Source organism: Bubalus bubalis, chromosome 2 (genome assembly GCF_019923935.1).
Source record: "Bubalus bubalis isolate 160015118507 breed Murrah chromosome 2, NDDB_SH_1, whole genome shotgun sequence".
NCBI classification, from domain to species: domain Eukaryota; kingdom Metazoa; phylum Chordata; class Mammalia; order Artiodactyla; family Bovidae; genus Bubalus; species Bubalus bubalis.
The window spans coordinates 39,370,433-39,396,667 of NC_059158.1; the positions used below are offsets into that span (position 1 = coordinate 39,370,433).

The 26,235-nt window shown below is 42.7% G+C and overlaps 1 protein-coding gene and 1 long non-coding RNA gene across 9 annotated transcripts in view; one reads left to right on the top strand and one right to left on the bottom strand.

The window, feature by feature from the left end:
• Nucleotides 1-203: 203 nt before the first annotated feature.
• Nucleotides 204-6,596, bottom strand: LOC112578056. Of its 2 annotated transcripts, XR_006549139.2 has the most exons (5): nt 6,297-6,596; nt 4,911-4,996; nt 4,173-4,484; nt 3,626-3,705; nt 204-622 (listed from the first exon to the last, which is right to left on the bottom strand). It is a non-coding gene; the product is annotated as an uncharacterized LOC112578056 (long non-coding RNA). The 2 variants fall into 2 exon arrangements; XR_006549138.2 differs by lacking the exon at nt 3,626-3,705.
• A 187-nt stretch (nt 6,597-6,783) lies between these two features.
• The window catches only part of BTBD9 (BTB domain containing 9), a 411,047-nt gene continuing 391,595 nt past the window's right edge, over nt 6,784-26,235 (top strand). For 4 of the 7 annotated variants that reach the window (XM_025261016.3, XM_044938341.2, XM_044938340.2 and 1 more), the window contains exon 1: nt 6,784-6,930. The gene's annotated coding sequence lies outside the window, so the exon portion shown is untranslated. Of the gene's footprint in view, nt 6,931-7,105; nt 7,267-10,784; nt 10,906-26,235 lie in introns of those variants that run through there. The other 3 variants (XM_044938339.2, XM_025261031.3, XM_025261022.3) reach the window with 3 other exon arrangements.

Here is a 26,235-nt window from a genome sequence, read left to right on the forward strand (position 1 = left end):
GGATTCTACATGGAGAAGGCGATGGCATCCCACTCCAGTACTCTTGCCTGGAAAATCCCATGGACGGAGGAGCCTGGTGGGCTGCAGTCCATGGGGTCGCTAAGAGTCGGAGACGACTGAACGACTTCACTTTCACTTTTCACTTCCATGCATTGGAGAAGGAAATGGCAACCCACTCCAGTGTTCTTGCCTGGAGAATCCCAGGGACGGGGGAGCCTGGTGGGCTGCCGTCTATGGGGTCCCACAGAGTCGGACACGACTGAAGCGACTTAGCAGCAGCAGCAGCAGCAGGATTCTACATTGAATTCATGGAAGTTAATCTGAAACTACTTCTTGTCCACAGATTCAAAGTCTGAGAAAGCATGCCAAGATGCAACCTTTCTTTTAAAAACAAGGTTTACTTTTTCTAATTATAAAACAAATGTATAATATCAATAATCTAGAAAATGCAGAAGAATTTAGATTTCCCCCAGCTTTTAATTTTGAAGAATTTCAAACCAACAGAATGTAGACATGGAAGCCAAGAGTCCTTCCAGTTACTAATGCTGAGCCACATATTTCTCAGAGCTTCTTGGCAGTCAGAGTGAAATGAGGAAACAGCCAGTTATGTAACACACATCACCTATAATCAGAAAACATATCAGTTACTCAAGGGTAGTCAACCGTTTCATGGCATTTGGCTGAGAGTGAAAAATTCTCTTATGGTCTTTTAATGAGGGATACACAGCAATATCACACACAATAAGCCAATAATTACTGCACTAGAGAGTTCTTTAAAGTATGTCTAGAACTTCTCAATGTTAGCAGAGGATGCATGATATGAAGGCAGGCAGCAACCTAGGGGTTAAGAGCATGGACTCTAGAACCCAACTATCTAGGTTTGCATCCGTCTCCATCACCATTGTGTTACCTTGAGTAAATTACTTAATCTTTCTATGCCTTAGTGTCCTGAATTATAAAGCACTGTGATTAATAATATCACCTGCCTCAAAGGGTTATTATGAAGCTTAAGTAAATTAATGCCCAGAACTTCCTAAAACTGTACCTGGTCCATAGGAAGCCAGGTCATCATCAGTATTACAGTAAATGCTAAAATAAAGGAGTGCATAGTATGTAATAGTGTGCTTCCCTGGTGGCTCAGTGGTGAAGAATCTGCCTGCCAATGCAGGAAATGTGGATTTGATCCCTGGGTCAGGAAGATCCCCTGGAATAGGAAATGGCAACTCACTCCAGTATCCTTGCCTGGGAAATCCCATGGACAGAGGAGCCTGGTGGGTTACAGTCCATGCTGTCACAAAGAGTCAGACACAACTTAGCAACCAAACAACATCACCATGATGTAATAGTACAAAGGACACTTAGACTAAATAATGGCCGGAGGGAAGGTTTCCTAAAGAGAGGATGCCTGGTCTATTACATAACTGCTGTTAGCAAGACCTTGGCCCAGTTACTTAAACTTTGTATCCTTATCTGCTAAAACAGAGATATAATATCGGTTTTGATACAATAAGCTGAAGTTTGTGATATTAAATGAGATAGTATATGAGGATTAGATGAGCAAATGGAACAGAGTGTGGCATGTATAACAGATAAATATTTTCACTTAAATCTGGTGGGAAAGTAAATAAATTACTCTTGCATTCAATTTTTACACGTCCGTTTCTCCAATTAAATGGTATACTTAAGTTCAGAAGTAATTGTATATAAGTATCCATTCCAATCACAACAAAGCTATCCAGAAGTAATGTTAAATGATCAGTGGTGGATTAGCACAATTCCTCTTTTTTTTAAAATCACCATGGAAATGCCTTATGGTTCTGGTTATGTCATTTCTGAGGCACACTGTCCACCTGAGAGTAGGTAAATGTAACACCTTGATTTCCATTTGGCAAAAATGATTGCTCCCTCATCTGTATTACTTTATATATCCCTCATGTCACTTCATACAGAATTCTAATATAGTATGTAGTATACTGTGTCACGACCCAGATAATCATGATGGTGTGATCACTCACCTAGAGCCAGACACCCTGGAATGTGAAGTCAAGTGGGCCTTAGAAAGCATCACTACGAACAAAGCTAGTGGAGGTGATGGAATTCCACTTGAGCTATTTCAAATCCTGAAAGATGCTGCTGTGAAAGTGCTACACTCAATATGCCAGCAAATTTGGAAAACTCAGCACTGGCCACAAGACTGGAAAAGGTCAGTTTTCATTCCAATCCCAAAGAAAGGCAATGCCAAAGAATGCTCAAACTACCGCACAATTGCACTCATCTCACATGCTAGTAAAGTAATGCTCAAAATTCTCCAAGCCAGGCTTCAGCAATATGTGAGCCGTGAACTTCCTGATGTTCAACCTGGTTTTAGAAAAGGCAGAGGAAGCAGAGATCAAATTGCCAACATCCGCTGGATCATGGAAAAAGCAAGAGAGTTCCAGAAAAACATCTATTTCTGCTTTATTGACTATACCAAAGCCTTTGACTTTGTGGATCACAATAAACTGTGGACAATTCTGAAAGAGATGGGAATACCAGACCACCTGACCTGCCTCTTGAGAAACCTATATGCAGGTCAGGAAGCAACAGTTAGAACTGGACATGGAACAACAGACTGGTTCCAAATCAGGAAAGGAGTACATCAAGGCTGTATATTGTTACCCTGCTTATTTAACTTATATGAAGAGTACATCACGAGAAACGCTGGGCTGGAGGAAGCACAAGCTGGAATCAAGATTGCCGGAAGAAATATCAATAACCTCAGATATGCAGATGACACCACCCTTATGGCAGAAAGTGAAGAGGAACTCAAAAGCCTCTTGATGAAAGTGAAAGAGGAGAGTGAAAAAGTTGGCTTAAAGCTCAGCATTCAGAAAATGAAGATCATGGCATCCGTTCCCATCACTTCATGGCAAATAGATGGGGAAACAGTGGAAACAGTGTCAGACTTTATTTTGGGAGCTCCAAAATCACCGCAGATAGTGATTGCAGCCATGAAATTAAAAGACGCTTGCTCCTTGGAAGGAAAGTTATAACCAACCTAGATAGCATATTGAAAAGCAGAGACATTACTTTGCCAACTAAGGTCTGTCTAGTCAAGGATATGGTTTTTCCTGTGGTCATGTATGGATGTGAGAGTTGGACTGTGAAGAAAGCTGAGTACCGAAGAATTGATGCTTTTGAACTGTGGTGTTGGAGAAGACTCTTGAGAGTCCCTTGGACTGCAAGATCATCCAACCAGTCCATTCTAAAGGAGATCAGCCCTGGGTGTTCTTTGGAAGGACTGATGCTAAAGCTGAAACTCCAGTGCTTTGGCCACCTCATGCGAAGAGTTGACTCATTGGAAAAGACCCTGATGCTGGGAGTGATTGGGGGCAGGAGAAGGGGATGACAGAGGATGAGATGGCTGGATGGCATCACCGACTCGATGCACCTGAGTTTGGGTGAACTCCGGGAGTTGGTGATGGACAGGGAGGCCTGGCGTGCTACGATTCATGGGGTCACAAAGAGTCAGACACGACTGAGCGACTCAACTGAACTGAACTGACTGATACTGTGTTAGAGTCACAGTTCATTCAATTTATACCTTGATTTGTTTAAAAAAGAACTATGGCAATTAGTTACCTACTTTTATGTTTATCTTCCTTCCAAACTGTGAGTTTCTTGAGTAACTGTATCATATCCATATCCATAGTTTCTGGTCATAAGCTGAAACATAACATACTGATTCTCACTGTGTGGTGAAATGAGGATTTGAAGTGTGCTGTTATAAGGAAATGAGTCTAATATAAAGTTAAGGGGACTCTGGGAATCTATGTGAAGATCATAGCCATCTCCTTTGGGAGATGGGAAACCAAAGTGTGGAAGAGTTAAGTGATTTGCCAAAGGTTACTTAGCTAGTTAGTGGCCAGAACCAAGACTGGAATCTCAAACTCCCATCAACTAGTCCAGATGGCAACCCACTCTACTGACCTGCCTTTCAGACCCCAACAATTTAGTACATATCTCTACTACCTCACTCAGCTGCAGTTGTTGCTCATCAATCACTCTTGTGTTGCTGATCCAGTCAGTGCTTTCCAGCCCTTCACATGTTTGCCCTTTTGTGGTCTCTGACTCTGCTGAGACCATCTTGCAATTCTTTCCCACCTGGGCTTCAGAGGCACTACTACACTCACCTAGTTCTTTTCTCTCTCTGGCCATTCTTCCTCAGACTTTGTGCGCTTCCGTTCATCTGCCACAGCCTTAGTGCTTCCCGGGGATCTGTCCTTGGTCCTCTTTATCGTTTCTTCTGTGTTTTGATTGATCTCATCCACACCCCGGACTTAAATTACCAAATTATAAATTAACGTCCTCTAAATCTATTTTAACTCAACTTGTCTCCTCACTCACAAATCTGTGTAATTCGACTGTTGATTGGATGTTTATTTCCCTCTGGATGTGAAGGTTCCATTAAGTCACAGTCACACTGCAGTCATCTCTGAAAGAACCTAATCAATTGCATTCTTTAAATGAAAGAGAATGTGGCAGGGGACCAACTATCATCTTTATTATGGAATGTATTCATTTACTATTGCTGTTGTATCAAGTTACTACAGAGTTGGTGGCTTAAAACAACACAAATTCATTATCTTACAGTTCTGGAGATCAGAAATCTAAAAATCAAGGTATTGGGAGGGCTGTGTTCTCTCTGAGGGCTCTGGGGAAGAATCTTTCCTGGCCTCTTCCAGCTTTCAGAGGCCACCTGCATTCCTTGGCTCCATCTTAAAAGCCGGCAGTGCAGATTCTTATCATCTTTCTCTCTGACCTCTGCTTCCATCATCATCTCTCACTCTCCGACTCTGACCCTCCTGCCTCCAGCCCAGCCAGATAATCCAAGATAATCTCCCCATCACAAGATCCTTAATTTAACCCACCTGCAGGACTTCCCTGGGTGGTCCAGTGGTTAAGACTTCAAGCTCCCAGTGCAGGGGGAGCAGGTTTAATCCCTGGGAACTAAATCCTGTGCGATGTGTGGTGCAGCCAAAACAAACAAACAAACAAAAACCAACTTAAAAAAAAAAAAAACAAAGCAAACAAAACCCTTCAAAGTCCCTTTTGGCACGAAAGGTAACATTCACAGGTTCTGGAGATAAGGGCATGAAAATCTTTCAGGACCTGTAATTCTGTATACTACAACTGAAAAAACTGGTATTGAATATTACCTGTGGACAGAGAGCTTCCTAATGCTAAACTCTCGAATTACATAGGCTTATTAACTCTGCAGCTCTGGACCAAGCACCCTCAACCCACCCCCAGGCTCCACTCCTGATGGATCAGAGAAGAACACAAAGATAGTTCCCTGATGGAAGCTTTCCTTTAAGAGGGGGGGAAAAAATGGATGGGCTACACATATTCAGTTTCTCCTTTTAAATTCACCAATCAGGAAGTCACTGCTCCAGCAAGGAGTGAGCTAAGGCAGGTGCAGTGACATCTGTTAATAAAATATGTAATATGTGTATGAGTGTAGAATGTTTCCCCAACAAACATGCTCATTTTTTAATACCATCATTGTGCATGCGTGCATGCTAAATCACTTCAGTCGTGTCGGACTCTTTGTGACCCCATACACCATAGCCTGCTAGGCTCCTGGAGAATCCCACAAAATACATCATCATATCCCACAAATCCGATCTTCCTACTGGCAGTGTCATCAGCATTATATGATTTCCTGGATTACAAACTGGTGGATGACCCAGACTCAGTTTTCTTCGCTTCTTGTTAAATGTTTCCACCACCTACCCCAGACATTCTAGAAACTTGGCCTAGTCATTTATCCCTCAGTCAGTGCTGTCAATGCTACCACCTTAACACTGTTCACATCTGTCCCTTCCTTTACATTCCCTCTGCCAAAGCTTTGGTTAAGGCTCTGATCACTTCTTATCTGGGGTACAGCAATGGCCTCATAACTGATCTCCCTGCCTCAAGTCTACTTTCACTTCCATACCTTTACTCAGGAAGCTTCCTTTGGCTGGAATTATGCCCTTTCTAGTCACTCTCTCCAAAGCCCCACACCCCGGACCTCCAGTAAGCCCAAGGGTTAAGCAGAACTGACAGTCCAACATTCCTGATCAAACTTGACACGAGGTTTCCCTGACTCCACAGTCTATGCTCTTAACTGCTCTTGCTTAACTGCCTTCCTTATAATAAAGATATTTTAAAGTCTAGTGAGCTTTATACTTTAAAACGCACTTTTGCATACATTATTTTGTTTTAGCTGCACAATTCTACAACGTAGGTAAGACAGGTATTGTTATCCTCACCTATAAAATGAAGAAACAAGAGTCGGAGGAATTCAAGGCCGGGTCCATCGCACGTTGCTGCGGAGTTAACGAGTGTCAATAGGCATTCTTTCACATTAACCTGCACTCAGCCCCAAAGGTCCCGGTTCCTGGAAAATCTTTCCTGCACTCGCAGAAGTAGCCGATGGGATCCGCTCCAGACGGGACAGCAGTCTGGAGACCCTGACGTCTCCCCTACAGGCGCCCGGGCGATCACGACTGGGACCTCCCCGTTTGTAGTGACGCGATCGGTGACGCCATACAGTGACGTAAAGTGACGTAACTCACCGGGAGCCAGGTGCCGGCAGGGCAGCCACACCCTGGAGCCCTTTGATCCGGAGGGCAGCGTGTCGGGCGGATGCGGAAAAACCGCAAAAGCCGCGGGACGCGACCTCCCGGCCCTGAACCAGTGTAACCTGCCGGCCGGCCGCCGATCGGTTGCTACGTGACGCAAGCGCGCAGAGGCGCGTGCGCGGCCACGGCGGTGTGCGTGAAAGCGGACGCGCGCCGCGGCGGCGGCGGCGGCGGCCGAGGGGGCGGTGGCTACGAGGTGGGTGCGGAGCGGGCGGAAGAGGCGTCCGTGCGGGCCGTGAGGTCGCAGAGGAACATCGTGGGGGTGAGTAGCCGGGGCCTCGCGGGGGAGGTGGGGCCCGGCCGCACCTGCTGCGCGGGCCCGGGGACGCGCGCACTTCCGCGCTCCTCAGCCGCCTACTCCGGGGGGCGGGGAGGGAGAGCCGACGGGGGCTGACGAGGGTCAGCTCCTGGGCGCGGGCGCTCCGGAAACCGGCCGCCTGCGGCAGGCGGAGACTTTAGTTCTGGAAGCGTCTGGGGCGTCTGGGGGGCCTCAGGGCGGCCCTGCCAGGCACCCGGGCCGAGGAATTTGAAGCCCGAGAAGTCCGGCTCCCTGAGCAGCCTCACATCCTGCCTGAGACGAGGCTGCGCGAAACCGAAGGCGAGGAGGAACCGGGAACGCAGTAGTTGGGGTTCGGATAAGTTGGGCCCTGCTGGGGCCCCTCAACGCCCCTGCCCTGGCCGGGCTCCGAGGAGGAGCCGGTTGTTATGGAGAGTGTTGTGAATCAGTGCCCGCGCGCCGCGTCAGACACACCCACGACCGGGGGCAGGAGATCTGTCACTGTGGAGAGGGGGCGGGCAACTTGTTGCCTGGTGTTTCCAACTTCAGGAGTTGTGTGCACGTGTTTGATGCACGCTGAAAGCCTTGTCGGCGCTTAGCATTTTATCACGCTGTTGCTACAGATTTTGAGGCCAAGGGGTGGATAGACATCCTTAGTTCTTCCTCCAAATACTCAAATCAGCTGTTTTATATCCCTAACCCATGTTGTACTTTTGTCATTATTAGGGCCAAGTAACTGTGGAGGCGCTGCCTTTTATTTTCTTTAAAAGAAGTACAGGCTTGGTATTTACTAGGCAGAAAACACAGATTCTGTTCAGCGTGTGGGCTGGAAATGTTGATTGTCGGATAAGCCTGATAGGGTACAGCTTAACATCAGCCCAGTGCTTTCTTAGTGCCTTGGACTCTCTAGCCTAGTGACCATGCTCAGGAGAAAGTACTGGAGGTAGGAAGTCAGTCAGTCTTTTCTGATCGTTGATGAAGGCAGTGCCTAGAAACGGTGGAAAGGTAGGCTGTACTGAAATTTAATCATGATTTGTGCAAGAAAATTGAAGACAATAACTTGTAACTTCTCATTCAGTTCGAAAAGTCTGTGATTCAGTTTCACAACTGAGGATCTGTAATGTTTGTTACTTGAGGTTCTTATATCTTGGAGCCAGGGATAGATAACCTTGCTCTGTAGCACTTCAAGTACTGAGACTTCAATATTTCTTGTGCTCTGGACAATAATAGCTTTTAGGACAGGATCACATTTGTTTCCTTCAGGGCCGTGTCTCCAGCACCTGCAAAAGTGCTTGCCACAGAGTAGACACAGTAGATATTTATTATATGTGACACTGTGGATAAGTCGTTTATCAGTGCCTAGCAAGCGTTTAGCTCAGTCCTTCAAGTGGTTAATACATACGCTGCCTGTGCCCAGTATTATGCTATATGTGGGAGGAGGATTGTGGGATTACAAATGACATTGAAAGACCTGGCTTTTCCCCCTTAAGAGTGAAAACAGTATAGCTGGGAAAATAAAGCATATAGAAAATAATTATGAAACCAGATGAGGCAGTCTGTAAACAGGTGCTCTGTGAGGTACTATACTTTAAGTACAGTACAAACTTAGAAAAGATTGATCTCATCTTTGGAAAAAGTGGAAACTTTCTTTTAGAGATAAGTCATATGTTTGAGAAAATAGTGTGAATTCGGTCACTGGGGGAATGTATTGCAGCGACTTACATGTCCCTAGATAGGGGATAATTGGAGAGAGAAGGTTTAGCAGGTTCGGGAGGGAAAGTGTTAAGACTCAGGCAGGCTTATCAGCATCCCACTGATAACAGAGTTGCTTCCTGGGAGGGATGGGAGTTGTGTTACTCAGAGTAGAGTCTTAGACAAGAAGAAGTGTGATCCTTATTTAAAATGCAAATATTATAGTTGAACCAAAAGCAGGTATAGCTCTGATTTCAGTACTAATTTGATAAATGCATCACTACTGTGCGCTTCTCTTACGTATTTAGTCAGCAGTGCATGCCCTCATTTCTAAAATCTACCTGATGTGCTGCAGCCGTTCTATTGGAAATGTACTGAAATGATGTACCCAAAGCAATTATCCAGCTACTCTCCGTGACACAGTTTTCCTTGGGATTATCTCTTACAGCAGTCTGTGATGTTTGTAGTCCTGCTGATCCTGTAAAATATACAAATCATGTTAGCTGGGAAAGGAGTCTATTTGAAGGATACTCAAAAATATTGACAAAAAGATTTTGAGAAAATTGCAGATGCTGCTGCTAAATATTGAACCTTCACTCTTTATCTTTTGTTGTAATGTGGGCTTTCTTTTGAGTGTTGCATAAACCTGAACTTGAATTGCTAACCTGTGTAATGTTGCAGCACCAAATGTTGCATTATTTAACAACTCAGCAAATATTTATCGGGTACTGGCTATGGCTGGGCACTGTGTTGGGTGCAGGGACAGTGAAGAAAGCACAGTATACCTGAGATATCAAGTGTTCATCAGAGGAGACAGACACTAACCATGACATGTTACGATAAGAGCTCACTATTTTTGGAATAAATAAAATGCTGAAGGAGTAGATTACTTTGGCTGGGGAAATAAATCAATAGAGTCAGGGAAAACTTTAAAAATGATGGAACTTAGCCCCGAAGGTTAATTAGTATTTTGCCACATGGAAAAGGAAAAACAATCATTCCAGGCAGAGGGGAGAGTATAAGCAAAACTGCCAAAGATTAAAATTAAGTGGGAAAACTTTGAGTTCTTTTTTGTAGGCTTCTTGTATGGCAGAAGTGATGAGACAGGAAAGTTATGGTTGGAGCCAAATCATGAGGAAGTCTCTTATTCTAAAAAGCCTAGACCTGCCAGCACCACTCCTGTGTTGACGATAAGAGAATAGTGGAAGGTAGAATAATCAGATCAGAAAGTTAAGTGGCAGTTCGTGTGCGGAGTTGCTTTAGAGTGGAGAGGCAGGGAAACCAATTAGGATGTAGATGAGAGGTGCCCATATCTTGAAGAGGGACAGTGGGAATGGACAGCTTGTAAAGATATTTTAGATGTTAAAATCTCTGAATGTTATGGACAGCTAGAAGTGAGAGAGAGTGAGAAGTCAAAAGTGGCACTGATGATTATGAGGACATTAGATCAGAAAACACAGAAGGAGGAACAGATTTACAATGGAGGGAAGAAATGATGGCATGTTAATTTTAAGGCCCCTGTGTGGAGTTTAGAGAGGTCCATTAGCTAACTGGAAGTTCTACTCCAGAGTTTATTAGACTTTAGAAGTAATTGTCATGTAACTGACGGACTCCAAGGCTACCATGTAGTAGCATTCTAGGACTTAATATAGTCTTTGGAGTTAGGAAAACCCAAAGTCAAATCTCTTATGCCTCTGTTGGTTAGATTAAGTAACCTTAGACAACTTATTTAGCATCTCTAAACCTATGGGGGTTTTTTTCCCCTGAAAAGTGGGGTTAATAATACTTAAAAGAATTGTTGTGGCAATTAAGATAGTATGTACACAACAGGACAGTGCTTGGACGATAAATGCTTAATAAATGACAGCTGTTGCTGTTAGTTGTTGTAATAGTTACAGCTGCAGAGATAGTGGAAGAAGATAATCCTATCCAGAAAAGTTAAGAATGAGAACTGGAAAGAACATGGAGTGGAACTTTTGGATGGTTTCTCAAACTTGAGCATTCATCAGAAATACCTGGAGGCTTTGGTAAAATACAGATTTCTTAGTGTCCCACCTCCACAGTTTCTGATTCAGAAAGTCTGGCAGGGGCTCTTGAATTTACATTTTGAATAAGTTCTCATGTGTTGCTAATGTTGTTATTCCCAGGACCGCACTTTGAGAACCACTGACTCAGAAGATTGGTGAAGGAAGAGAGGCCAGCTGAGAGGCTAACGAATAGATTGAGGTTGATGGAGAATTCAGAGAAAGTTTAGAGCAAAATAAGGAAGTAAGAGCCTGGAGAACCACCATTCTGCTTTCCAGTTCCATGAACTTCAACTCATTCTTATTTCTGTTTCATCCAGAATTTGGTATAATGCTTGGCACATAACATTGTTTGAACGAACCTTTGAAGCTTCTTAACAATGTCCTTATGCGTGATTGCAAGTACTAACATTCTTTCATCCTCTTATATCTCTGCATGGTCACTGAGAAGATACTATTTCTAATTTTATAGACACACATAAACACAATAACTGCAGAAAATTTCTTTCAGATAGCTGAGGCGTAACTAGGTGCTTTTGACTCTGAATTAGATGCCCCCGCCCTCTTTTAAATGTCAGAGAGCCCAGTTAGCAAAATAATTGTCAATAACAAGTGCCAAGACTCTGCTCAATGTTATGTGGCATCCTGGAGGGAAGGGGATTTTGAGGGAGAATGGATACAAGATATGTATGGCTGAGCTCCCATCGCTGTTCACCTGAACACAACATTGTTAATCAGCTATACCCCAATACAAAATAAAAATTTTATTTTAAGAAGTCTGAACATTCTGTCTTAAAAAAATGCCAAGATTACAATCTGTATCTTTTATTAGGTACTTTGAGGGTTTATAGAGTAAGAAAATAATATACTTTGTGTACCTGGGATGTTTACAAGAGGATGGGCAAAATGGGCAAAACTCAAAGGAAAGAACAGAATGAGATAAAATCACAGAAATGTGGATGGAGGGGAGCAGGAACATAAGGACTTCTTTCTTCTCTGCTGATGTACTTTGGGTCTTACATGTCTCATATACTCATATAGCACAAATGTTAGTGCTAATATCATAGATGTTAGTCCTACATCTATGATAGGAAGTTATAAGGGAGTTCTTCTGTATTGTTGTTGTCATTCAGTTGCTCACTTGTGTCCAACTCTGTGGGACCCCATGAACTATACTGTGCCAGGCTTCCCTGTCCTTCTCCATCTCCGGAGTTTGCTCAAACTCATGTCCATTGAGTTGGTGATGGCATCTAGCCATCTCATCCTCTGTTGTCCCCTTCTCCTTCTGCCTGCAATCTTTTCCAGCATCATGGTCTTTTCTAGTGACTCGGCTCTTCGCATCAGATGGCCAAAGTATTGGAGCTTTAGCAGCAGTACTTCCAATATTCAGGGTAGATTTCCTTTGATTGACTGGTTTGATCTCCTTGCTGTCCAAGGGACTCTCAAGAGTCTCCTCCAACACCACAATTCGAAAGCATCAATTCTTCAGTGCTTAGCCTTCTTTATGGTCCAACTCTCACATCCATACATGACTACTGGAAAAAATATAGCTTTGGTTATATGGAACTTTGTTGGCAAAATGATGTCTCTGCTTTTGAATATGTTGTCTAGGTTTGTTATAGCTTTTCTTCCAGGGCACAAGCGTCTTTTAATTTCATGGCTGCAGTCACCATTCATAGTGATTTTGGAGCCCAAGAAAATAAAGTCTGTCACTGTTTCCACTGTTGCCCCATCTATTTGCCATGAAGTGATGGGACCGGATACCATGATCTTCATTTTTTTAATATTGAGTTCCAAGCCAGCTTTTTCACTCTCCTCTTTCACCTTCATCAAGAGGCTCTTTAGTTCCTCTTCACTTTCTGCCATTAGCATGGTGTCATCTGCATATCTGAGCTTATTGATATTTCTGCCAGCAATCTTGATTCCAGCTTGTGCTTCATCCAGCTTGGTGTTTCGCATGATGTATTCTGCATATAAGTTAAATAAGCAGGGTGACAATATACAGCCTTGATGTACTCCTTTCCCAATTTTGAACCAGTTCATTGTCCCATGTCTGGTTCTAACTGTTGCTTGACCTGCATACAGGTTTCTCAGGAGGCAGGTAAGGTGGTCTGGTATTCCCATCTGCATTCCAAGATATGCAGATGATACCACCCTAATGGCAGAAAGTGAAATAAGAACTAGAGCCTCTTGATGAGATGGTTGAATGGCATCACCGACTCAATGGACATGAATTTGAGCAAACTCTGGGAGGTAGTGAAGGACAGGGAAGCCTGGCATGCTGCAGTCCATGGGGTCACAAAGAGTCGGACATGACTGAGCAACTAAACAACAACAAATCTGCATGTCTGAAGTTGTTGGTATTTCTCCTGACAATCTTGATTCCAACTTGTGATTCATCCAGCCCAGCATTTCGCCTGGTGTACTCTGCACAGAAGTTAAATATGCAGGGTGACAATATACAGCCTTGCTATACTACTTTCCTAATTTCGAACCAGTCATTTGTTCCATGTGTGGTTCTAACTGTTGCTTCTTGATCTGCATACAGGTTTCTCAGGAAGCAGGTAAGGTGGTCTGGTATTTCCATCTCTAATAATTTTCTAGAGTTTACTGTGATCCACACAGTCAAAGGCTTTAACATAGTCAATGAAGCAGAAGTAGATGTTTTTCTGGAATGCTCTTGCTTTTTCTATGATCCAACAGATGTTGGCAATTTGATCTCTGGTTCCTCTATGTTTTCTAAATCTAGCTTATACATCTGGAAGTTCTCAGTTTACATACTATTGAATTCTAGCTTGAAGGATTTTGAGCATTACCTTGCTAGCATGTGAAATGAGTGCAATTGTATGGTAGTTTGAACATTCTTTGACATTGCCCTTCTTTGGGATTGGAATGAAAACTGCTATATAAGGAAATCAGACAGTAGTTGTGCAAAGATATAAACACATTGAAAAGAGATTTCAGGAGTTAAATTGTAGCTAGACCTGTTAGCTACTCAGCATGCTTCATTTGGCTCTTGTTCACTCAACTTATTCTTTCTACTAACATTTGTTCATTAAGTATATACTATGTGCCAGAAACTGTGCAGAGTGCTGCTACTGCTGCTGCTAAGTCACTTCAGTCGTGTCCGACTCTGTGCAACCCCATAGACAGCAGCCCACCAGGCTCCCCCGTCCCTGGGATTCTCCAGGCAAGAACACTGGAGTGGGTTGCCACCTCCCTCTCCAATGCATAAAAGTGAAAGTGAAGTTGCTCAGTCATGTCTGACTCTTAGCAACCCCATGGACTGCAGCCCACCAGGCTCCTCCATCCATGAGATTTTCCAGGCAAGAGTACTGGAGTGGGGTGCCATTGCCTTCTACACATAGAGAAATGCTCATTGCTCTGGTTATCCAACACTGGCTTTAGTTAGGGATCTGGTGACTCAACGGTAAAGAATCTGCCTGCAATGTGGGAGACTTGGGTTTGATCCCTTAGTTGGGAAGAACCCCTGGAAGAGGAAATGGCAACCCACTCCAGTATTCTTGTCTGGAGAATCCCATGGACAGAGGAGCCTGGCAGGCTATAGTCCACAGAGTCACAAAAAGTCTGACATGACTGAAGCAACTTGTCAGGGCATGATATACACCTTGTGAGAGGAAGATCTGATGCCTGAATTTTACAATCTTAAGACTATATTGTTATGAGTAGACATCAAGAATATTCATTGGAAGGACTGATGCTGAAGCAGAAACTCCAATACCTTTGCTGCTGCTGCTGCTAAGTCGCTTCAGTCGTATCCGACTCTGTGCGACCCCATAGATGGCAGCCCACCAGGCTCCCCCGTCCCTGGGATTCTCCAGGCAAGAACACTAAGATTGAGGGCAAGAGGAGAAGGGGCTGACAGAGGATGAGATGGTTGGATGGCATCACTGGCTCAATGGACATGAGTCTGAGCAAACTCCAGGAGATAGTGAAGGACAGGGAAGCCTGGCGAGCTGCAGTCCATGGGATTGCAAAGAGTTGGACGTGACTGAGTGAACCACAGCAAATATTAATATGAGTAGACATTGAGGACTTGAAGATAAATTTTTTCAGCCCTATGTATGTATACTAGAGCCATGAGAATATAGAGATACACAGAACATTTCTTAAAATTTGATTTACTTTTACTTTTGGCTGCGCTGGGTTTCACTGCTTTGTGTGGGCTTTCTCGTTGCAGTGAATGGGGCTACTGCTGTATTGTAGTGTGCCGGCTTCTCATTGCGGTGGCCTCTCTCGTTGTGGAGCACGGGCTCTGTGTGCACGGGCTTCAGTAGTTCCAGCACACAGGCTTAGTAGTTGCAGTGTGCAGGCTCTAGAGCATGCAGACCTAAGTGGTTTTGGCACAGGGTCTCATTAGTTGTGGCTCTTGGGCTCTTGAGTGCTGGCTCAGTAATGTGGTGCTCGGGATTGGTTGCTCTGCACCATGTGGAATTTTCCCAGAGCAGGGATTGAACCTGCGTCCCCTGCGTTGGCAGGCAGATTCTTATCCATTGTGCCACCCAGGAAGTCCAGAAATTTTTTTTGAGCAATCAAAGAATATATAATTTGGTAGAGGAGAAAAACATATTTCTCTCGGTTCATGAACTGAGAACTTCCAGATGTTCAAGCTAGATTTAGAAAAGGCAGAAGAACCAGAGATCAAATTGCTAACATCTGTTGGATCATTGAAAATGCAAGAGAATACCAGAAAAACATCTGTTTCATTGACTATGCTAAAGCCTTTGACTGTGTGGATTATAACAAACTGAAAAATTTTTAGAGATAGGACTACCAGACCACCTTACCTGCCTCCTGAGAAACCTGTATGCAGGTCAAGAAGGAACAGTTAGAACCAGACATGGAACAACAGACTGGTTCAAAATTGGGTAAGGAGTACGTCAAGGCTGTATATCGTCACCCTGCTTATTTAACTTATATGCAGAATACATCATGCAAAATGCCAGGCTGGATGAAGCACAAGCTGGAATCAAGATTGCTGGGAGAAATATCAGTAAGCTCAGATATGCAGATGACACCATGCTAATGGCAGAAAGTGAAGAGGAACTAAAGAGATTCTTAATGAAAGTGAAAGAGGAGAGTGAAAAAGCTGGCTTGAAACTCAACATTCAAAAAATGACTAGTGGCATTCGGTCCCATCAAGTGAGTGAAAGTTGCTCAGTCGTGTCTGACTCTTTGCGACCACATGGACTATACAATCCATACAATTCTCTAGGTCAGAAAACTGGAGTGGGTAGCCTTTCCTTTCTCCAGGGGATCTTCCCAACCCAGGGATCGAACTCAGGTCTCCCACATTGTGAGCGGATTCTTTACCAGTTGAGCCATGAAGGAAGTTGTTGGTCCCATCACTTCATGGCAAATAGATGGGGAAACAGTGGAAACAGTGACAGACTTTATTTTCTTGGACTCCAATATCACTGTAGATGGTTACTGTGGCCATGAAATTAAAAGGCATTCATTGGAAGAAAAACAATGACAAACCTAGACAGCATATTAAAAAGCAGAGACATTACTTTGTCAACAAAGGTCTGTCTAGTTTTTTCAGTTTTTCCAGTAGTCATGTATGGATGTGAGAATTGGACCATAAAGAAGGCTGAGTGCCAAAGAATTGATGCTTTTGAACTGTGGTGTTGGAGAAGACTCTTGAGAGTCCCTTGGACTGCAAGGAGATCCAACCAGTCCACCCTAAAGGAGATCAGTCCTGGGTGTTCATTGGTAGGACTGATGTTGAAGCTGAAACTCCAATACTTTGGCCACCTGATGGGAAGAACTGACTCATTGGAAAAGACCCTGATGCTGGGCAAGCTTGAAGACAGGAGGAGAAGGGGACGACAGAGCACGAGATGGTTGGATGGCATCACAGACTCAATAGACATGAATTTAAGCAAGCTCCCTGTGCCTCCCTGGTGGCTCAGATGGTTAAGTGTCTGCCTACAATGGGGGAGACCTGGGTTCAATCCCTGGGTCGGGAAGATCTGGAGAAAGAAATGGTAATCCACTCCAGTATTCTTGCCTGGAAAATCCCATGGATGGAAGAGCCTGGTAGGCTACAGTCCATGGGGTTGCAAAGAGTCGGACACAACTAAGCGACTGAACAACAAAATAGAATATGATATGTTAAATAAATATTGGTCACAGTCTAGGTTCTCTAATATTTGAACACCTGAGTGTTCAGTTTCAATTTCAGCTTGTAAGCTTTTATAATATTCCAGAAATTATAGCGTGTCATAAATCCTCATTAATCTCCTGGGCTGCCTTTTGGGTCTTTATGTGATACAGGAAATATTCTGGCAGTCTGTGTCCTTGTTTTCTTGGTTTGGAAATATAGTTGCTGCTGCTGCTGCTGCTGTCACTTCAGTTGTGTCCGACTCTGTGCAACCCCATAGACAGCAGCCCACCAGGCTCCCCCGTTCCTGGGGTTCTCCAGGCAAGAACACTGGAGTGGGTTGCCATTTCCTTCTCCAATGCATGAAACTGAAAAGTGAAAGTGAAGTCGCTCAGTCGTGTCCAACTCTTAGTGACCCCATGGACTGCAGCCCACCAGGCTCCTCCATCCATGGGATTTTCCAGGCAAGAGTACTGGAGTGGGATGCCATTGCCTTCTCCGTTGGAAATATAATGCATATAAGCAAAAGCAGTTAGTCACTGTTTATCAAGTGGCTGCATTATGCTAGGCCTTTTCTACTCATAATAAAACCTTGTAAATTGGATATTATCCTCATTTTATTAATTAGGCAGCTGAGTTTCAGAATGGGGAGAACAGTTTGCCTGTGTGTGTGACCAGTGAGGTGCGACAAGTCTGCAGCCCCATGCTTGGTCTCCACAGCCGTGCTCTTCAGCACCATCAGCAGTGGGGCCCTAGCATGGAAATATCTAGATGAAGAAATCCAATCTTGTGTCTGCTGATTTGGGAGAAGTTGTTTGAGAAGTAAGACTTTTAATAACTGCCTGAATGATTGAAGCAATTTGATAATATTGTTAAAAATGGAGAAGAAAAGGAGGTAGACAATTAAAGACCCCCATGCAGATTTTCCTGTGAATACATGCTATATTTGACGCAAAAGTTTTTGGTTGACTGACAGGTTATTTTACATAAACATTCAGATTTCCCATTCTCTATGCATAGGTTCAGTCTTCTGGAGAAAGAGTTGTACTTTTCCAAGCTAATGACATTTAAAGTAAATTCAGAACTCCTTTTTTATCACTTAGTGAAAAATGTCTTGGTGCTTCACCCCAAATTGAAATTTCTCAGCTAATCGTCTTTCTTTCCACACCACTTATTCCTTTCACCCATTCAAGTGTTTGTTTTTTAAATCTATTTACAAGCTAGATACTTGTGTATATATTCTACTTCTGGTTTGATGTTCTTACTCTGATACCTTTTGAGTCCAATTTTATACATTCCTGGGAATAGTGACTATAATTATGTTTGTAAAGCATAGTTGATTTCCACTAATTTCATAATAAACTTTTAAATAAAATTAAAATTATAAAAATGGACAAATATTAAACCCTGTATTTGTTATCTATTGCTATGTGACAAATTGGGGCTTCCCTGGTGGCTCAGTTGTAAAGAATCTGCCTGCAGTACAGGAGATGCAGGTTTGATCCCTGGGTCTGGAAGGCCCCGAGGAGGAGGAAATGGCAACACACGCCAGTATTCGTGCCTGAAAAATCCCAAGTATTCATGCCTGAAAAATTCCATGGAGAGAGGAGCCTGGGGTTGCAGAGTTGGACAGGACTGAAGCGACTGAACGTGGCATGACATGTAACAAATTACCTCTAAATTTAGCAGCTTACAAGGACAAATATATCTTATCTAACAGTACCTTTGGGTGGGAAGTTTAGCTGGATGGATTCTGACTCAATTGTAGACATTCTGTGACAGGTCATCTAAAGACCTGAATGGGGCTGGAGGATCTGCCTCCATGATGGCTGCAGCCTCAGGTCTTTGTAGGGCTGCTTGGTTATCCTCACAGCATGTCAGCTGGCTTTACCCAGAGCAAGTGATACAAGAGGAAACACAGGCCTTATATACCCTATCTTGACGACACACTGCCACAAAATCCTCTTGAAGTGGGTCACTGAGTCCAACCCACATTCAAGGAAAGCCTTTTAGGCTCCACCGTTTTGGGGAGGATGTCAAAAAGTTTGTAGACATGTTTTGAAACAACCATGAATCTGTCATATGAAGTCGTTTTCTCAGCTGAAATTGATTACCTTTGTTGTAGCACATGCTATATAGTCTTTCTGACTTGTGTATTCACAGTATTTTCTGGAAGGATGCTTTGGAGAAAAGGTAGTAGTTTTTGAAATGTGAAGCAAGGTTTTATAAATTAAGTTTCGTTGGTGATTTTTCTTGTTTTTTTTTCCCCTCAATTTCTTTTTTTAAGTTAATTTATTTATTTGACTGTGCTGCATCTTAGTTGTGGGCATGTGGAATCTAATTCCCTGACCAGGGGTTGAACCCAGGGCCCCTGCATTGGGAGCATGGAGCCTTAGCCACTGGACCACCAAGGAAGTCCCTACAGTAGCCATTTGACTTTCAGAAGCCCTTCCTGGCCTTTCAGCTTAGGAATTGCCGTACGTGAAGCTGGGGGCTGCTGCTTGGGCAGGCCCAGGCTCCATGGGCATAAGGAGTAGGTAGCAAGGTGACCCATCTGTATCATCCAGAACTGAGCTGGCACCATTGTGCCCCAGACCAGGACACTGTCCCCTGCCCACTGTTGGATATTTTTAAAATTTTTGCATCTTATTAGCTTTATTTCTAACATAGCTGGACTCTCTTCCAATTAAGAGGTTATTAATGGCTTTGATAAGAATGGTTTCAGTGGAGCAGTGGGCTGTTAATGAGACTTCAGTGGATTCAGGAGTGAATTTCAGGTTAGGAAGAGGTGACCACAGGTAAAGATAAATGAGTAAATACTGGAAAAGGAATTAGAAACTATGTGTAAAGTACTGTATTGAAAAACTGACGTTAGATTTCCCTGGTGGTGCCGCAGATGGGAATCCACCTGGCGGTGCAGTAGACGTGGGTTTGATCCCTGGTCTGGGGAGGTTCCACATGCTGCGGGCAGCTAAAACCTGTACACCACCACTACTGAAGCCCAGGTACCCAGAGCCCGTGCTCCGCCCCAGAGAGTCAGCGGTCACTGCACCACGACTAGAGAGTAGCCTCTGCTCACCGCAACTAGAGAAAGCCGTGTGCAGCAACACAGACCCAGCACAACCAAAAAAAACAAATAATTTTCAAAAAACTGGCCTATATGCTGTCCACCTTGGCTAAGCTGATATGGGCTCAGTCCAACAAGTTGAAAGTATTTTAAACCGTTGAGGGGTATAGGCTTAACACCTGAGGCTTGGGGTCAGCTGCTTCCTGTAGCCTCCTAGTGAGTCCTTCTGTTCCTGAATGAAATAAATAGTTTGCTCTAATTTGTATATCAATGCAGTATACCTGTCAGAAGATCATCACCAAATGTACATGATCCTAAATGATCTTTTGGTTAAAAAAAAAAAAAAATGTGATAGGGAAAATTGGTGGAGGAAACCCAGGGCAAGAAAATGATGGTTATGGTATCACGTGTCAAGCATATACTGTGTCCTTCATGTGTTTTATTATTTCACTGCATTTTCGTAACCACCCTACCAGGGCTGTGGTTATCCCCATTTTCTGACTGAGGAGATTTAGAACCCATAGCCTTATCTCCCCTTACCTTATCCTAGTTTCTGCCACTGATGGCTGTAAACTTGGACAGGTTTCTCCGTTTCCTCATTTGTAAAAAACCATGGTTATGATCCTTAAGTCCTTTCTAGCTCTAGGTTCCTGGGATTCTGTAAATAGTTACTAAATAGTGTTGCTATTGTGTATGAAAAAAGGCTATTCAGGGTATTTCCCCCCTCAGTGAATTAATAACTTAGTGGTAACACTGTCCGGTTGTCCAGACTAAATAATTTATTTTCCCATCACACAGTGTGTACCCATTATATATATGGCCTTAGAAGACTACTGTAAAATAAATCAAGTAAATGGGCTCGGTGACAGGCTCTCCATCAGTTGTTACTAGCCCTGGGCACAGAGCTACCTGCGAGACTGTGTGAGGATTTTAAAGTGTGTTATAGGTTAAGTACTAAGTATTTTTATTAATTTAGAAAGTACTTTGGCATGTGGCCTTTAAAAATTACATTATTATGTTATCATAAATCTTGATTAAGGCAACAAAATGTATTTACTATGGCCAGCTTCACAGCTGGGGTGAAATATTTTATAGTGTGTATAATGAGCCGCTAGATGATGGTGATTCTCTGTTCACATGTAAAAAACGAGAGTTGGGAAATTAATTAGAAGCTTTAAAAGTATTTAAGTGTGAAAATTAATTTCGAGTAACAGTATCACGTGCCCAGTGAGTACTAAATAATTGAGAAGGAGGAGGGATAAAAGGAAATTATGAGGCTTTCAAACCTTCTTAAGTTCATTTTGGGAAAAGGTTAGAACAACAATATTATGCTATTGTGATTTTCAAAGACATCCTTTACAACATGATGTGTAAAGAAACAAAATTAGCAAGCAATAGGCATTTTAAGATTAAATATTCTAATTTTGAATCAATGTGTTCTAGATACAGTGTCCTGGCAAGCAGAGGCTATGGTTATGGACTCTCTCCTCAGAAGGCATTATGAAAATTTATAGGGACTGTTTGGTTTTCTAATTTGGTTGAAATGCATATTATTTTATTATAAATTATTTAAAAATCTCTCCCTTATAGCTAATGTATTTTTTATAAGTAACTAGTAGGTTCTCAATCTATGAATTTTATTACAGAACAGTAGGCAATATAGCAAAATTTTTGTTATAAAAAGTGGGTGTGGAGTCTGATAGGGTTGATGGCCACACACTTACAGCTTGAAACTGCAGCCCCTCATGATAATTTCTGTAGGTCAGAAGTCCAGGCATGGGATAGCTATGTTCTCTGCTCTGGGTCTTACCGGGCTGAATTTGAGGGGACTGCAGGGGCTGTGGTCTCATCTGAGATTTGGGGTCCTCCACCAGGCTCTTCGGTTGTTAGCAGAATGACTGAGGTCCTCATTTTCTTACTGCTGGGGGTCCCTCTCAGCTCCTAGAGGCCACTTTCAGGTCTAACTTCAGGGCCTTCTCACAACCTGACAACTTCTTCAACGCCAGCAGGAGACCCTCTCCAGTTGACTGAGCGTCTCATCTAAGGTTGCCTGATTACAGAATTGGCTATAACTATGCCAAAGCCCTCTGGCCTGAGGGAGCTTATCATGTGCCAAGGAACATTAGGGAAATGACTGTGGAGTCAGAAGGGAGCCAGACTCCGCAAGCCTTGAAGGCCTAGTTAAGTGTTTTTCCTTCTCTTGTGTTAAGAGACTTGGGAAGCCACTGAAGGTATTTAAGTGGGGATGAGAGTCATGGAGGGGTTGAGGGAAAGAGTTCATAATCAGTTTTAGAATGTGTCATTCAGTCTGGTTGCTGTATGGGGACATTTTGGAGTAAAAACAAAGAGATGGGTTAGAAAGATAGTCTGAGTGAGAGACAGGGGTGGTGTGGACTAGAATGAATGTTGCCAAGAAGTAAATGAGTTTGAGAGCTCATTTAGGAGGTAAAATTAAAAGGCTTGCTGATAAATTAGGTATGGGAGGTAAGGTTGAAGTAGATGTCATTCTGGTTTCCATAATTGGGTTCACAGAGCTGGGGAACATTGTAGGGCAGGTTTTTTAGTGGCAGAGAGATGTAGGGAGGACAAAGTGAATTTTGAAGTACTTTTGAGGTAACCAAGTAGAGAAACTAGGCAATGGGATGTTGAGATCTGGAATTCAGGGAAGAGAGCTGTTAATATATATATGGCCTTTTTTGGTTAATTTTGAGGGCTTAAACATGCTAGAAACTGTATTAGCTACTGGGAATGTAAAGAGGACTAAGACATTAATTCAGTATTTGTTGCATGAATTCACGTTATTACTCTCTGGAAGTTTGCTTACCAATAAGACAAATCACTAACGAGATCACTGGATGCTGTCGATGGGGCAGTGATGGAGGAAAACAAGCTGATTTCAAAGCACATAAAAGAGACACCTGACGAAGATTGGCAGTATCAGTGGAGGCTGTTGCTGAAGGGTGTGAGGTCTGTTCCTGAACCTCGAAAGAGCAGGCGAACTTAGCCAGATGAGAATATAAGAATTTCCAGTAGTAAAAGCTTGGTTGTATGAGAGAAGACAATGAAATCTCAGAAGAGCCAACAATTCCAGATCCCTGGTTTTCACTATAGGCTGGACAAGTGGTGGTAAGGCAGTATCTGTGCTTAAGTTCTAAAGGAGATCAGCCCTGGGTGTTCTTTGGAAGGAATGATGCTAAAACTGAAACTCCAGTACTTTGGCCACCTCATGCGAAGAGTTGACTCATTGGAAAAGACTGTGATGCTGGCAGGGATTGGGGGCAGGAGGAGAAGGGGACGACAGAGGATGAGATGGCTGGATGACATCACTGACTCGATGGACGTGGGTCTGGGTGCACTCCGGGAGTTGGTGATGGACAGGGAAGCCTGGTGTGCTGCAATTCATGGGGTTGCAAAGAGTCAGACACAACTGAGCGACTGAACTGGACTTCTGATGTAGCTGGTTTTGCTCTGCAACCATTTTGGAAAGAGAGAAGAGTGTTCAATAGTTGGAACAGACTTCAGAGAACTTTAATCCTTTCTTCTCATTTACAAGTGAGGTTACCAACTTTGCTGATACCTTGTTAGCAAATCTGTCTCCCGGTGTCCAAGCTAAGCTTCTTCAAACTGCTGCAGTAGTGGCCATGCCCTTTTAACTGTGTGTTTCCATGTCCTCTGACATATTCATGTGGAAGAAAGTGTACTGGAAATACTCAGATGCTGCTGCTGAGTAGTGTGGGTCTCCATGGGTGCTGTGTCTTTGGAAGAGAAATGAAATTCTCTCTGGACTGTCTGTCTGTGCCCTCTTTCCATTTTTTTATCCACTTGTCTCTGTCCTTTTTCCCCTCATGTATTAGTGAATAATAATAATAGTATAGTGGAGTGATAATAGTGGTTAATACTGAACATTTATTATGTGTCAGGCACCATAGTAATTGTTTTACCTTACTTAATTCTACCAGCAGTCCTGTAAGATACAGTACTTTAGTACCACCACATTTTATAGAAGAAAACATGAAGGCTTAGAAAAACAAGGCTTAGAAACCCACTGTGTCAAGGGTTATACAGTAATAAGTGGTGGTGCCAAGATTTGAATTCAGGCAGTGTGACTCTGGATAGTTTTTACTGCCTTTTCTAATACAATTTATAAGCAGTTCTGCCAGGAGAAACATGATGGGAGCCTGGTGGGCTGCTGTCTCTGGGGTCGCACAGAGTTGGACACGACTGAAGCGACTTAGCAGCAGCAGCAGCAGCATCCTTCCTCTGTTCTGAGAATGCAGACCTGTGCACTAAAAAGCACGTCAGCCAGTGTTTTATGTTTTTGTGGATGGAAAAATAAAATAGTGATATAGCAAAGATTTTTTACCAGAATGTTAACTCTCAGGACTATACTGTTTGTTAATGCTTGTTTACATTCTTGAAGTATCTATAGAGTTCACAACTGAAAAACCATAAATCACGAGACACTTAGGAAGAGAACGCCAAAAAAGGTGCTGCATAATAATTGTTTTGAGTTTTAAAATACTTGAAAAATATGAGAAACATCATGCGAAGTGTGATACAGGAATATAGCCTTGATTAGCAAAGTGGAAATTTGTAAACCAAACACCTGCGGAATATTAGAGGGAGGCAGAACGTCTTAATGAAAAGATTTGGTTGTAAACTGTTGAGAGAGATTTTTAAGATGAGCACATGTATTTTTATAATCAGTTCCTGAGAGCGACATGGAGTCCCAAGTTTGTGTCTCCAACCTGTGCTTGGATCATTTCATTCCAGTGTGATATTTGTTTGTTGAATACTGTCCTTGTGGGATGCGACAAAGACCTAGTCACTGCCCTCCAGGATTTTGTTTTGGCTTATTTTAGCTATTAAAAATCTCTTATTTACTAAAAATCTGTTCCATCAATGTTTGCTTTTTTCTTCTCAAATTACCTCTCAGAAAAGTACAGCAGGTCAGAGATAATCTATTATCAGTGTTTTCATCCTTTTGTTTGGTGGTGGAGGGAGGGGGGAGGCTTCCTTTAGGTAAACAGATATTTCATCACTTTTTAAAGGTTCCACTTCTTAAAACTTTTTGAAATATTTAAATAAAAGATAAATCGATGCTTATTTTAAAAGAAGGAAATACCACAACAATGTAAAGCTGTTGTACTCCAATAAAAAAAAAGAAGGCTACTCTCCAGAAGTGCATTGAGTTTAAACATAAACCTTCCCATTTATTCCCTTCCATCCCCTAACTCCCACCCTGTCCTGCGAGGTTACTTGCTGCTGTTAATAGTTGGTGTGTGGCCTTGCAGTTCTTTTTTCCATGTGTATTTAATTCATTCAGTAGATATTTAAGTGCCTTCTTAAATGTATACATACACTTACATATGTTTATGTAGTTGAATCCTATTGAACTAAAGCCTGTCCTCTTTACTTACTGTGTTTTGGAGCTCCGGTCAGAGCTTTTGATCTCTTCCCTTCTTACTAATGGCTGTATTGTATGAATGCATTGCAATTTATCACCCTTCCCCTCACCTGTCTGCTATTGCAAGCAATGCTGAATTAAATATTCTAGAAGCACAGTTGCTGGATTATAGGAAATATATATTTAAAAATTTGACAGATTGTGCTAAGCTAACCTCTAAAAAGCTGAACCAGTTTATACTTCCAACAGTCACATGAGGTCACTGATCCTACATATATGATTTAGTTATATAGAGATTTAGAACTTGAAGGGACCACAGAATGTGGCCTAACTCCAGCCACGCCTTTTCTAAGGTAGAAGATGAATCTCAGAGACTTGAAACGATTTGCCCAGATCTTATCCAGCAGAACTGTGTCCCAGTCTCGGATCTGTGTTCCCCTGAAGCCCTCTTAGTTTAGATAGATTTCATAGTGCGAGATCTACCATACTGTTTGTCTGTTTCTGTTTCTTTTCTGTTGGTTCAAAGCACACTTCGTTTTCAGTGTCACATTTTCTGATAGCACCCTGAGATTCTTGCCTTTGCCATCTTGTCTACATGGAACATCTTTTATTTAATATCCTTAAAAAGCTGCCTTCTTCCATTATTTAAAGCCCTCCTTCTCCACAGGGTGTATGGGTTACTTTAGATTTACCCATAGGCATAGCACAGCGCAGGAAGTATTTTATGAACGTTCCTTATCAGCAGCTGATGCCACCCTGTTAGCCAAGTAAAACATAAGCTTCTTTTATAAACTTGGAGAAGGAAATAGATTGCAGGCATTTGTGTACTGCAGGATTTCTGCTACATTTGATCATTTTATGTTTGTCAGATAATATGATGGCATTAAACTAAATGAACTCCATCTTAACATTATAAGTTTTATTAATTACTGTTTATTTTTTCTTTTAGAAATAGCAATAAGAAAGTAGTCTA